Raw genomic sequence first — 11,668 nt, 5'->3', positions numbered from 1 at the left:
CGACATGACACTAGCTAATTACAATACAGGCTGTATTTGTCAGACATGACCTAGCTAATTACAATACATGCAATACTTATCAGACATGACCTAGCTAATTACCATACAGGCTGTGCTTATCAGACATGACCTAGCTAATTACAATACATGCTATACTTGTCAGTCATGACCTATCTAATTACAATACTTACCATACTTATCAGACATGACCTAGCTAATCACAATACAGGCTATACTTGGCAGACATGACCTAGCTAATCACAATATAGGCTGTACTTATCAGGCATGACCTAGCTAATTAAAATACTTGCCATACTTGTCAGACATGACCTAGCTAATTACAATACATGCTATACTTATTAGACATGACCTAGCTAATTACAATACAGGCTTTACTTATCAGACATGACGTAGCTAATTACAATACTTGCCATACTTATCAGACATGACCTAGCTAATCAGAATACAGGCTATACTTGGCAGACATGACGTAGCTAATCACAATACAGGCTGTACTTATCAGACATGACCTGGCTAATTACACTACATGCTGTACTAATCAGACATTATCTAGCTAAATACAATACAGGCTGTGCTTATCAGACATGACCTAGCTAAATACAATGTAGGCCATTATAATCAGCGATAAATAAAACAGAACTTGGCAAGATAGCTCACTCAGCACTGACACAAGTGCAACATATAAAATAACGCTGAGCCCATGTATAAGGAGCTCGGGAACAGAACAAACGACTTGGATCAAACGACCACATCATCTGTATGCATTGTCGTGTAAGCTTATTTAACTCAGGTTAATGACACGACCATGTGTCAACACCGACAGAATTAGAAATCAACACAATCTGACACATAAACTGAACATCTTGGTTGTCGTTAAAGGCCCACCCCGCCTTGTGAAAACTGTCCGCCTCACTGTCTCAGATGTGGACGGGATTTGTCATGGGATTAGACCGTCCCTCTACTTAGTCACGTACCAAAACTCAACACCCTACACTGCTTGCTGTTGTGAGTATGAATTTGGTGATGCAATAATTTGTGCAGCACACCGACAGACTGTCACATCAATCATCGTCTCACAAGATCTCGCTTTGCCATTGTCCATCATAAAGAAGGTTATTAGTAAAAGTTCATCGCAGCGGGTCACCACACACACTATCAGTAGTTTTCTCTTCATGCACTCTTCAGCATCTCACTGGTCTCGCGTGACTTTGGGCTTGTGGCCGAGAATGGTGAGAATGGAATCCACCGTGTTGAACAGGTCGCTCTCGAACGTCTGCATGCGTCTGAAACACGGACACACCGGTGTCAAATAGATACATGTAAATAGTTCTTCATACAAAGATACCGGCGTCAAAGACATGTAAATACTTCACAACACGAGACTGCCGTGAGTGTGTGTGTGTGTGTATGTGTGTGTGTGTGTATGTGTTTATGGTGGGATACCTCGACTCCCGCGTGAAATTTTGGGCTTTTCTTCGACATTAAATTTTACCTCGACGTCCAAATAAAACATGTCTTCAAAATCACCCAAAAATAACTATGGAGGCTTGAAATAAGGTTAAATACATATAAATAATTTAATTTGACCTTATTTTTACAATTTAGCAAAATGTCAAGATAAAACACACTTTTAGTTACTTTTTGTGTTTTGTGTATGTCCGGATTTAACACCAGTAACAATCCCTGTTCACACACACTTTTTTTCGCAGTTTAACACGATATTATTTTTTTTTTTTTTTAAATCATTGTACACACTGCAAAAAAAAAAAAAAAAAAAAAAAAAAAAAAAAAAAAAAAAATTTGTACACTATATAAAAAAAAAAATAAAAAATTTAATTATTGTACACACTGCCAAAAAAAAAATAAAATAAAATAAAATTATTTGTAGAAAAAAAATAAATGAAAAATAAAAAAAATAAAAATGAAGGATATCAAAAAAGAATAAAAATCGATGGTTAAATTTGTGCACAAGTTTACAACACGTAACCCTAGCCCCATTTTGAATTTCTTTCTTTCTTTATTTGGTGTTTAACGTCGTTTTCAACCACGAAGGTTATATGGCGACGAGGGAAAGGGGGGAGATGGGATAGGGGAAAGGGGGGAGATGGGATAGAGCCACTTGTTAAGTGTTTCTTGTTCACAAAAGCACCAATCAAAAAATTGCTCCAGGGGCTTGCAACGTAGTACTATATATGACCTTACTGGGAGAATGCAAGTTTCCAGTACAAAGGACCAAACATTTCTTACATACTGCCTGACCAAAATCCTCACAAACACTGACCACACTCTATACAAGAACCACTTAACAAGGGTAAAAGGAGAAAGAGAATCCGTTAGTCGCCTCATACGACATGCGGGGTGCAGAGAAATAAGGATGTGGAAAAGAAGACTTTTGGTAAGTGAAATAAAGGTGATGGATCCAGTCAGGTAGAAATAAGACAACAAGAAAAGAATTGGAAAACTGCAGGGAAAAGTAGGGAGAGTTTTCTTGGAAGGAAATATAGGTTTGTTTGTTTATTTGTTGTTTAACGTCCAGCCGACTACGCAGAGCCATATCAGGACGAGGAAGGGGGGGATGAAGGGGGCCACTTGTCAAGCGATTCCTGTTTACAAATGCACTAACCCATTACTTGTGTCCCAGCAGGCTTTAGTAAAACTAAATTAATACCTACTGGAAGATTACCAGTTTCCAGTATGTTAAAATAGGCTTAACCTATCTACTGCTGGACTTACATCAGAACACTAACAGATTAAACTATACATGAATCGCGAGACAAGCGGCAAGAGAAGAGATTTTTGGAAAAAATACAGGTGAATGAGCAAGAAGGCAGAAAAAAGAAAAGAATTCATGAAGAAAAAGAGAGCATGACAGGAAAGAGGAACCAAAAATCTACCTAACAGCAAACTAGAAAGCTCCTGCGGTTCCAAAAACAGGAGGGGCCTTTAATTTCATAACTGCGGGAGAAAGGACTGGTAAGGCAGAAATAAGACAAAAGAAGAGAAGAAACAGAACCGTTAGTCGCCTCTTACGACATGCTGGGTAGCATCGGGTAAATTCTTTCTAGTCCCAACCAATATGGGACTCCCCCTAACCCGCGGGGGGTCCATTTTGAATTATGGTACGAAGAAAGGTAAACATTATGACACTCGTTGCAAATGAAAAATATGGTTAAATCTAATGATTTTTGTCCTGTTATATGTTCAGTGCGTGTTACATCAAATAAATATTGTAAGGCCTCCAAAAAAAATATATAAATAAAAAAAATTTAAAAGCTAGACTTTGAATTCAAACTAATATTTTTTGTCATTTTTTTGTTTCCTGACACATATTTGATTTTTTACTAAAGGCACAGTGCAGCTCACAGCCTTCGTTTTGCATTTTTGTTGCAGCTGAGTGCATTTACAGTTCAAAAATCCTCCTATGGTGGTAAAACAAACCCAAAACTACTTTTCGACGACATCTGTGATGCTCGACAGTTTCTTGTTCACGCGAGTGCATAAATTAACCTAATTATTACATGGTGTTTGGTCGGAGTTCGATTCAACTGAGTGATTCCGGCCTCCATTTTGTTTTACACAAACTCATGATGATGTCTGACATAGTTTGCTAGTGACGTGTCTTTTAGTGCATGATGTGGTGATCTACCTGATCTAAATTTAGATCAAAAAATAGGTCAAGACCAGCCGGGTCCGAGTACGAAATTAATTCGCAAACAAAATCGCAGTTCTTGACTCTTTGGGTGCAAGTCAATGAAACTTGGTAGTTCTTCTAACGGACAGCTGCCTGAGGTATGACTAAGAGCCCCAGGGGCTCCGTGCACCTGAATTTGACAAGTTCAGTACCTTTAAGCTTTGTAACAACAGTTAGGTTTAGTAAACCAAGATAACATTTTATATGATAAAAGCAGCATGCGACATTCTCTTTGTTGTTGCTGTATGTTGTTGTTGATATTTTTTTGTTCATTGTGGTGGATTGGGATGAGTGTTTTAAAAGAGGCCAACCTGAGGTTCTGCATTTATGTGCTTGGGACCTTAATTCACAAAAATACTTTCTTAGAACTGCCAAAGAAAATAAATTTGATGTTGTGGTGAGAGAGGTTGTTGTTTATTTTGTCATCCATTTTCCTTCAAATATCATACATATATATACATGTATCACCACTCTGCCACTATGAGTATGATTTGATGGTTTTGTGTTTACCCGACACCAAAAATGTGAGTAACCTGTACTTTTGTTTTGAAAACCACAATTGCCTTTCATATGACAACACATTGCCTGTGTCTGCTACAGTGGAACACCCTCTTTAGACTTTATTTTGGAAAATAAGATCATAGAATTTCTCAGGGCATATACATGTTCAGACATTGTCGACAAGGAAATCTGAACAAAGCAAGGGCTGAAATGGGATTAGGAAAGGGGGGAGGGGGGGTGTCTGTAATAGGAAGGGGGCTGGAGGGGGAGGGGGGTCTAAAAGGGGTTCCACTGTAAATAGACGAGATTTCATACACGAGACAATGATTACAAATGCCAACAACTATTCCAGAATGGGAAGTTAAAAATAGTATCTTGGTAAGTTTGAATCCACTTGCCACAAATTCCTCGACATTATTCATCGTATTGTAACCGAAGCAACCTTGTAACAACCATATCGATATGCGGCGGACATATTGACTTATTGTCGGAATTTGGGGCGAGACTTTTGATTCAAAACGAACACAATGAGATTAGGTTTAAAAACATTCCTATAAAATAAACTCCATTAAATAGAGGAGCAATACTTGTGAGGCATAAACAGTGTTTAATGCCAAAAATGTCCCCCCCCCCAATATTTTGGACGTCAAGCGGGGTTTGCTTTTTACAGCGTTTCGGTTTTTCGTTACATCTGCAAAGTGGCCGACTGCGAACGTTATCAGTTCATTGGAATGACTCTCCAACAAAGTTAGCTACTGCGAGAGAGTAGGGAAGAGCGAACCTTTGCATACTAACCAGTCTAACCAGAGGTAAGTTTTCATGTTTCATTCTTTTATTTAGAGTTTGCTGTGTGTACTCGTTTGCCGCAATGTGTCACTCACTCTCTGTAGTCTGTCAGTGTCATGCGTCATTATCAACATCCTCAAAGAGTCTAACTCTAAGTCAAACCACAGGCAGAAGGTATCGTTCACTGGACCACTACTTTCATAGAAAGACTACAAGGTATGTCACTCAGCTTCGAGTCGTCTGTGTTCTTGGAGTCGCTTCCTGCGGACAATTTTTTTGTTCAAGACGGTTGGCCTCTTCCCACAGTCTGTGTAAGGTCAAATAAATACAGTTGAATGATTGTTTTAACTATATGTACCTTTAATTTTCAGCTGCCGTACGCTGCAGGTTGTTTCTTTTGACGAAGCAAAGATATATCTGTAAGGACACACTAAAAATCTCTCTGAAAAACCTTGATATTCAGTTCCAATAATGGCGTAGCATAAGCTATACTGGTGCCCAGACCGCGGAAAACAGAATAATCCACATTGCAGAGCAAAAGCGCACAATCCAGAAAACCAGGGCAGCCACAACCCCAACAGCTGAACACTCGCATGCGGAACGGGAATCCTGGCCCGGACAAGCTTATCAGTTATCTACTGGACAGACTAGAGATCCAAGCATACCATGAGCCTGCGGTCATCTTCCAAAACAAAGGACGAACAACATTTACAATGAAGGTAAATCTTCTGGTTGTTTATGTTGGAGCTACACATAGCTCATTGATTAACAACAATATGTGGAGACAAGTCTCACTGTATAACCATTGAGTGGCAAACATATGCTTGTGTATTTTATGAGTGGCACAATCCTGGTCAAAATTCAGTATGCTTCAGACAGTGATGCTTATCATATTGAACTAGGAAGATAGTGACTTTGCTGGTCATCATTGACATTGATCTAAATTAACCAATCAGTGCTTTATAACCAATTTTAAACTAGAACATTTGGAATTAATGGCGTTTAATTCAGAGGAATTTCTATCAATTTCCTCTCAACATCGTCAATTACTTAAGTTTGTGTGTAAGATAACCATAATTTTATTGTTTTGCTATACTAACTATCAATCACTGTAGTTTTATTTACTACGTTGTGTTGTGGGTTTTTTCAGGTATTATGTTCTAAACTTTGTTGCTTATTATTGTACTATCGTTTTAGGGTCACAGTTATTTTACAAATATCATCTTCTAGTTTTGGTTTTGTGCTCAGCTGTTAGTGTGCCTCACATTTCTCGCTTAGGTTGTCTCCCCCTTTTTGTAAACTCATATTTTTTAATTAGCATTTTTGGTTATTTGGTACGTCTGGTCATCTTATAACAAAAATGTCATTGAACTGAAAAAAGAAATAATAACTTAGTTTCATATTTGAACATTTGGCAGTATGTTTCTTGTGAGCCAGAAAGATCTCACCAGGAACCCAACCTTTACCCAGTTAATTCTACACATTAAAATTTAAATGGAAAATTACGAAACACATAAGAACATGCAACTAAATACACACTGGCAGTACTTGTTATCTACAATCAATTGATATACGGTATACGACACATCCTTGAAACACATAGAACAGTTCTCAAGAAAGAACATTGGCAATTTCCAGTCTTTTTTGTGTTGCAGACATGCAGTGATCACCACATTGACCTCCGTCCTCGTCTTCATCTTCACTCTCCGACAAGTCAATGTCGTCCACGCCATTTTCTATGATAAAGTTATGTAGGACACATGCTGAAAAAATTAACATTGGAACTTCACGGATGTTCGTCATCTTGAGATCCTTCAGTCTGCGGAATTTTCCTTTCAACAAACCAATAGCCCGCTCCACGTCAACTCTTGTCCTTGCCTGGGCTCTGTTGTAGGCAGTTTCCACAGGGGTCAGATGGCCGTTGTCGCGGAATGGAACCAGCAGGTACTTGCGGAGACTGAGGGTAGGCCGAGTCCCAGATCATATGGTACTCTGGAGGCAGCTTACTTGCGTCAGACTCCAACACTCCATGGAGATCTGAGTTGGGGAAAACTCGGCTGTCATGCACGGACCCAGTGTAACCCGTAAACACATCCAGAAAGAGGAGGTCTTTGTCGCATACAACCTGAAACAAGTCGCGTAAATCAATATAAAAATAATCTATCAGCCTGAAACTAAAAACCAACCACAACAGAGGCTACATGTATATCCTAATGCTTCGCTAGCCTAAACCATAAGACTGAGCTGACCACAGCTCCTCTCTGCAGAACATGCGAATGAGGTGCCTACTGTCCCATATAATTCATTTATCATTGAGTGCATTTTCAGCGTAACCATGACATGCATATGAAATGATAACGAATAATAAAAAAAAATCATGTCTTTGAAGCTGGTAAACATCCCCATTATCACACCGGGGACTGTGTTCCGCCTTATTTCAGCCGGGCTCGTTGTTACTCCGTTTTCAGCCAGGCTCAGTGTCACGCAAACGAAAGTGTCTTCATAAAAACACAAACTATGACTTTCACACTGATTTAAGCTAAAATTGATGAATGTCAGTAGAAAGAAGAATAATTGTTTTCTTTGTAGACAGCTAAAAACGTCTTTTGCTTACCTGGTTAATTGACAATAGCCGAATGGAAGGCATGCATGCGTTTTTTTTAGTGAAAAATGAAGGTTCAACGTACATTTCTCTCAAACATGGATTTGAACAACAAATATTCCTCTATTTTTACTATTTTGGGTAAAGCTATAATCATCTGTATCAATTGCGTGCTTCAATGCATCCTCACTATGTCATAAGAAGGAATCAAAACAAGCAAGTGGTGTACGTTTTGTTCCGCGCTGGGCCTCCTGCATTTTTGCACTGGGCTTGCTTTTGTTCTGGGTGTCCAGCGCGGAACAAAACTCGCCTGACATGGGTTTTGGTTTTACTTCTCGTGCCTCAACGCAGGTTCGGGAAAATGCATCAGCATAACAGCAAGAAACTATAGAACAAACTTATGATACAGAAAAACCATAACATGATACCATTGCTTATCATTTCTTCAGTTTGATCAGCTTTTTTGCCCAAAAAGCGACAACCCGCATGTATTTCAAGCCGATGGGGGTCACATAATAAACCTTGTCAGATAAAAATAACACCAATAGAGAGACAAATTACTTAGGTTAGTGCTAAAAACATCCGTTCCTGGAAATGAGTTTTTTTTTAGAAGACATAGTTTGTACTTTAGTGCAGACACTTACGTTTGCGTGACACCAAGCCCAGCTCAAAACGAAGTAACAACGAGCCCGGCTGAAATAAGGCGGAACACAGTCCCCGGTGTGATTATCCATGCTTAGTCAAGAAATGCTTGAACAAATTTTTAATAAATTTGATCAGAAAGTGCTGCCTCAACTTTCACTAAAAGCGGTATATGACATGTATCTAACAACAGGAAAAGAAAAGTCAGAGAAACGATGTGTAGGTACATTGTCATGATGGTTTTCTTGGAATAAATCCACACACCATCATAATTCATACTTGTCTGAACTCCCAATATCGGTTTAAACATTTAATATTTCTCACGTAAACCATCACAGATACTGTCAGGCTTTTACACACAGTACAAACACCCTTTCATTGAAACACTCACCCCTTGAGAACATAGGTGCTAACCGTAAAAAGCGAGCAATTTTCACACAAAAATGTTTTGCATGGTTTATCTTACCCCGGAGCCATCGACATCGTGAACTCTGTTATTCCACTTTCCCACTGTTATTCCACAGTCGTCAGGAATTTGAATGCGACTCGCTGTGAGCTTGTCTGCAATAGCACGTTATTATGTACCTCTGACTATGCACGAAACAAACGGCTGTGGTTCACAAGAACCCTCGTGATGACTTTTGACTATTCACAGGAACTGGCACACCTTACGTGAACCTGCTTCCAGGCGTTCCTTATTTTAACTTTAAATACTTCGAGTTTTAATGATCTTGTCTTGATGAAAAAATATTTATTTTATGATTTAAGAATGTTTGTGTAACACGCTGTCAATTTATTATTTAGATTTGAAAAGTTCAGTCTAGCGCCAAAACGCACCTCGGTCCGATTGTCTTGAAGACAATCCGCAACATTAAATCTTTGAAAATTACTCGCTCAGCCTCTTTACGTAGGGCACCTAGGATGTTCCCTTTGGTGAGCGTGATGGTTTACGGGAGGCGCACTTTGCCTTTAAATACTTGTCTTTAAATTCAAAGATTCAAATAGTGACTTAAAATTACAGTAGATTCCAAAATTTATGAAATGACACTGCTAGTGTTACTCCAGTATTTCAATAGGGAATAAATACACAGGCACCATAATGGTCAGGTCCTCCAACCTTTCAGTTCTGCCAACATTAACAATCCACCTATCTGAAACAGAAAGTGATCAAATCTGTTACCTGGAGATGCATCGCTGGGAAACCTTTGCGGCAGATGTACGCGTCGCTGTTCTCAACCCTGGTTCCTGGTATCTTTATGTAGGTCCCACCAATCGCTCCAACTACGCCGGGAAACCAGCTCTGGCTGCCCATTTCCCAGCTAATCGAGCCAGGTCACATCTTGGTGGCCACTGGATGACATCTCCTGTGAAGAACAGAAAATTGCATTAAAATATGCTGATCACAGTGTTAATTTTATTCAAAATTATCTGACAGTTTACCCATGTCTGTACTATTTACAATTAAAGTTACAGGTCTCCCAGTCCCAGCCACACGCCGGGGAAGTGTTACGACAGAAAAAATTGCCGTTTGTTACGATAGCATTCTGCAGTCCCATAGTCAACAAGGTTTCGAGCCCGAAAGGTGTGTAACTTCCAAACTAATAATTATTGTGGCGTAATTATCGAAGCCAGCAAAGTTTATTTGTTCTCAGCGGATTTATGAATGCATGAGGATTAACATGTTATCGATTTAATTTTTGAGGCTTCTGTTTTAGATTTGTGACAGTCGTATTTGTTGAAATTGTTTGATTTGGGGATTTCTTTTTAAATGGTGGAGATTACAAGAGGCTTGAAGCAACAACGGTCATTTGATCAGGTAATGTGATGTATCATAACTGAAATGCATCAATAGCAGTGTCCCAATATTCAAGTGTGTTTGTGTCATCGGCTGAGGAAAAGAGCATGTGTATTTTTTTGGTACGCGTCGCCGTGCTAGCAGTTACGACCGCCAGCGATGCACTGATACGGCCGCCCCACTTTTCTGTTACGACCGCCGACTGTTTCGGCTACGGCAGCCGGCACTCATTTTATTCGTTTAATAATGTTATTGCCAAAGTTTATGACAGTTTGCAAACAAATATGAACGGGTTTCACTGCACATCGGTTGTGCACCGTCGTGTTATCAGGAATTTTGATTCCCTGCCCTTTTTTATTTAATATCGCATTCGTCACAGTTTATATCTAGAGTTGTTCTACTTCCAGTTAAGCGTGCACATAGTTTCAACGGGCATGTACATGACAAGTTCAAATGTCAATTGTCAAAATCAGTCGCTGAAAATCCAACTCGGTCTAAAAGACGGACACAAAGGAATCCCACTCACCAATTACTCGGGTGAGTCAGGGGGGAGATTGGGGTGGGGTGGGGGTTAATAACTAGGAGTCAAATTCAGATTAAAAAAAAGATTTGAACTGGGTATGCATTACTCATTTACTGTTGTCAATATTTTTGAAGAAGAAAAATGCCTCTCTACAAAACTTTGATTGTAATTAGTTACCTTGATGCGTCTATGAATGAGTATGAGACACTGAACCGCCTAAATATCTTTCTTACCTGCACAATCTGTATATCCAGGACTTTCCCCAGTCCCTGTTCGATGAGAGTGTATGTGCCATATTTGGCACAGTGTCCTGGGCTATCTGACCGCCCATCACCAATCAGCTCTAGACTTCTTCCCTCGTCCTGAAGCTGCAAAATGAGCTCTGACTGCTCCCGTTTCCATTTTCTTTCCACTGTAGAAAAAATGAAGTGCCGCTGATGCCAGAAGAACGTGCTCTCCAAAATGTAACGCACATTGAGCAGGTAAAACAGCCGGAGAATTTTTTTCGGGCTGCAGCCAGAGAGCACAACAGCTGATGACAGGAGCAGGTTCCCGCAGGGCATCTGCTTTATGTACGGTTGGCTGGTCCACTCTCTGAAGAAACAGCACTTGGAGCAGTCTTGTCGGACGTGGATGCAAGATCCAACTGTCTTCGATATGAAGGCCTTCGCAGGGTGAGAGCATCGAGGACAACTCTCAAACAGCTGCATCAAGTTTGCCTGGAAGACAATGTACTTGTCTTCCAGGTCGGGGCTGGGTCTCGGCTCAGGGGCATTCCTAAAACACACAGGTTATACACTTTCTTAGCACATAAAGGGTTACTATGGAAACTACATGTGCCATACACAAGAACAAATTGTTTCACTGCTAGTGCTATGGATATAATTACTTCATGTTATACATGTCGCAATGACAGTGAAATCCAGTATAACAAAAACATTAAGATGAAATTAGCTTCTTACTTAATAATAATAATAATATGGGAGATTTATAGAGCGCTTTACATTCTCAAAGCGCTTTACAATGACAAACATACATAATACATACAAAGCAAAGCAAAAGCATGTGCAGCAGCATTCAGCACACAAGTGAACAACGAAACTCAAA

The 11,668-nt window shown here is 39.6% G+C and overlaps 1 long non-coding RNA gene across 1 annotated transcript; it reads right to left on the bottom strand.

Moving 5' to 3' along the window:
* Positions 1-6,726: 6,726 nt before the first annotated feature.
* LOC138956208 (uncharacterized) lies at positions 6,727-11,668 on the bottom strand. Its single transcript, XR_011452551.1, has 3 exons — positions 10,795-11,668; positions 9,424-9,607; positions 6,727-7,124 (listed from the first exon to the last, which is right to left on the bottom strand). It is a non-coding gene; the product is annotated as an uncharacterized lncRNA (long non-coding RNA).

This window comes from Littorina saxatilis, unplaced genomic scaffold (assembly GCF_037325665.1).
Source record: "Littorina saxatilis isolate snail1 unplaced genomic scaffold, US_GU_Lsax_2.0 scaffold_767, whole genome shotgun sequence".
Classification (NCBI taxonomy): Eukaryota; Metazoa; Mollusca; class Gastropoda; order Littorinimorpha; family Littorinidae; genus Littorina; species Littorina saxatilis.
The sequence above is the reverse complement of the archived record's forward strand: the minus strand, read 5'-3'. Positions and strand labels throughout refer to the sequence as shown.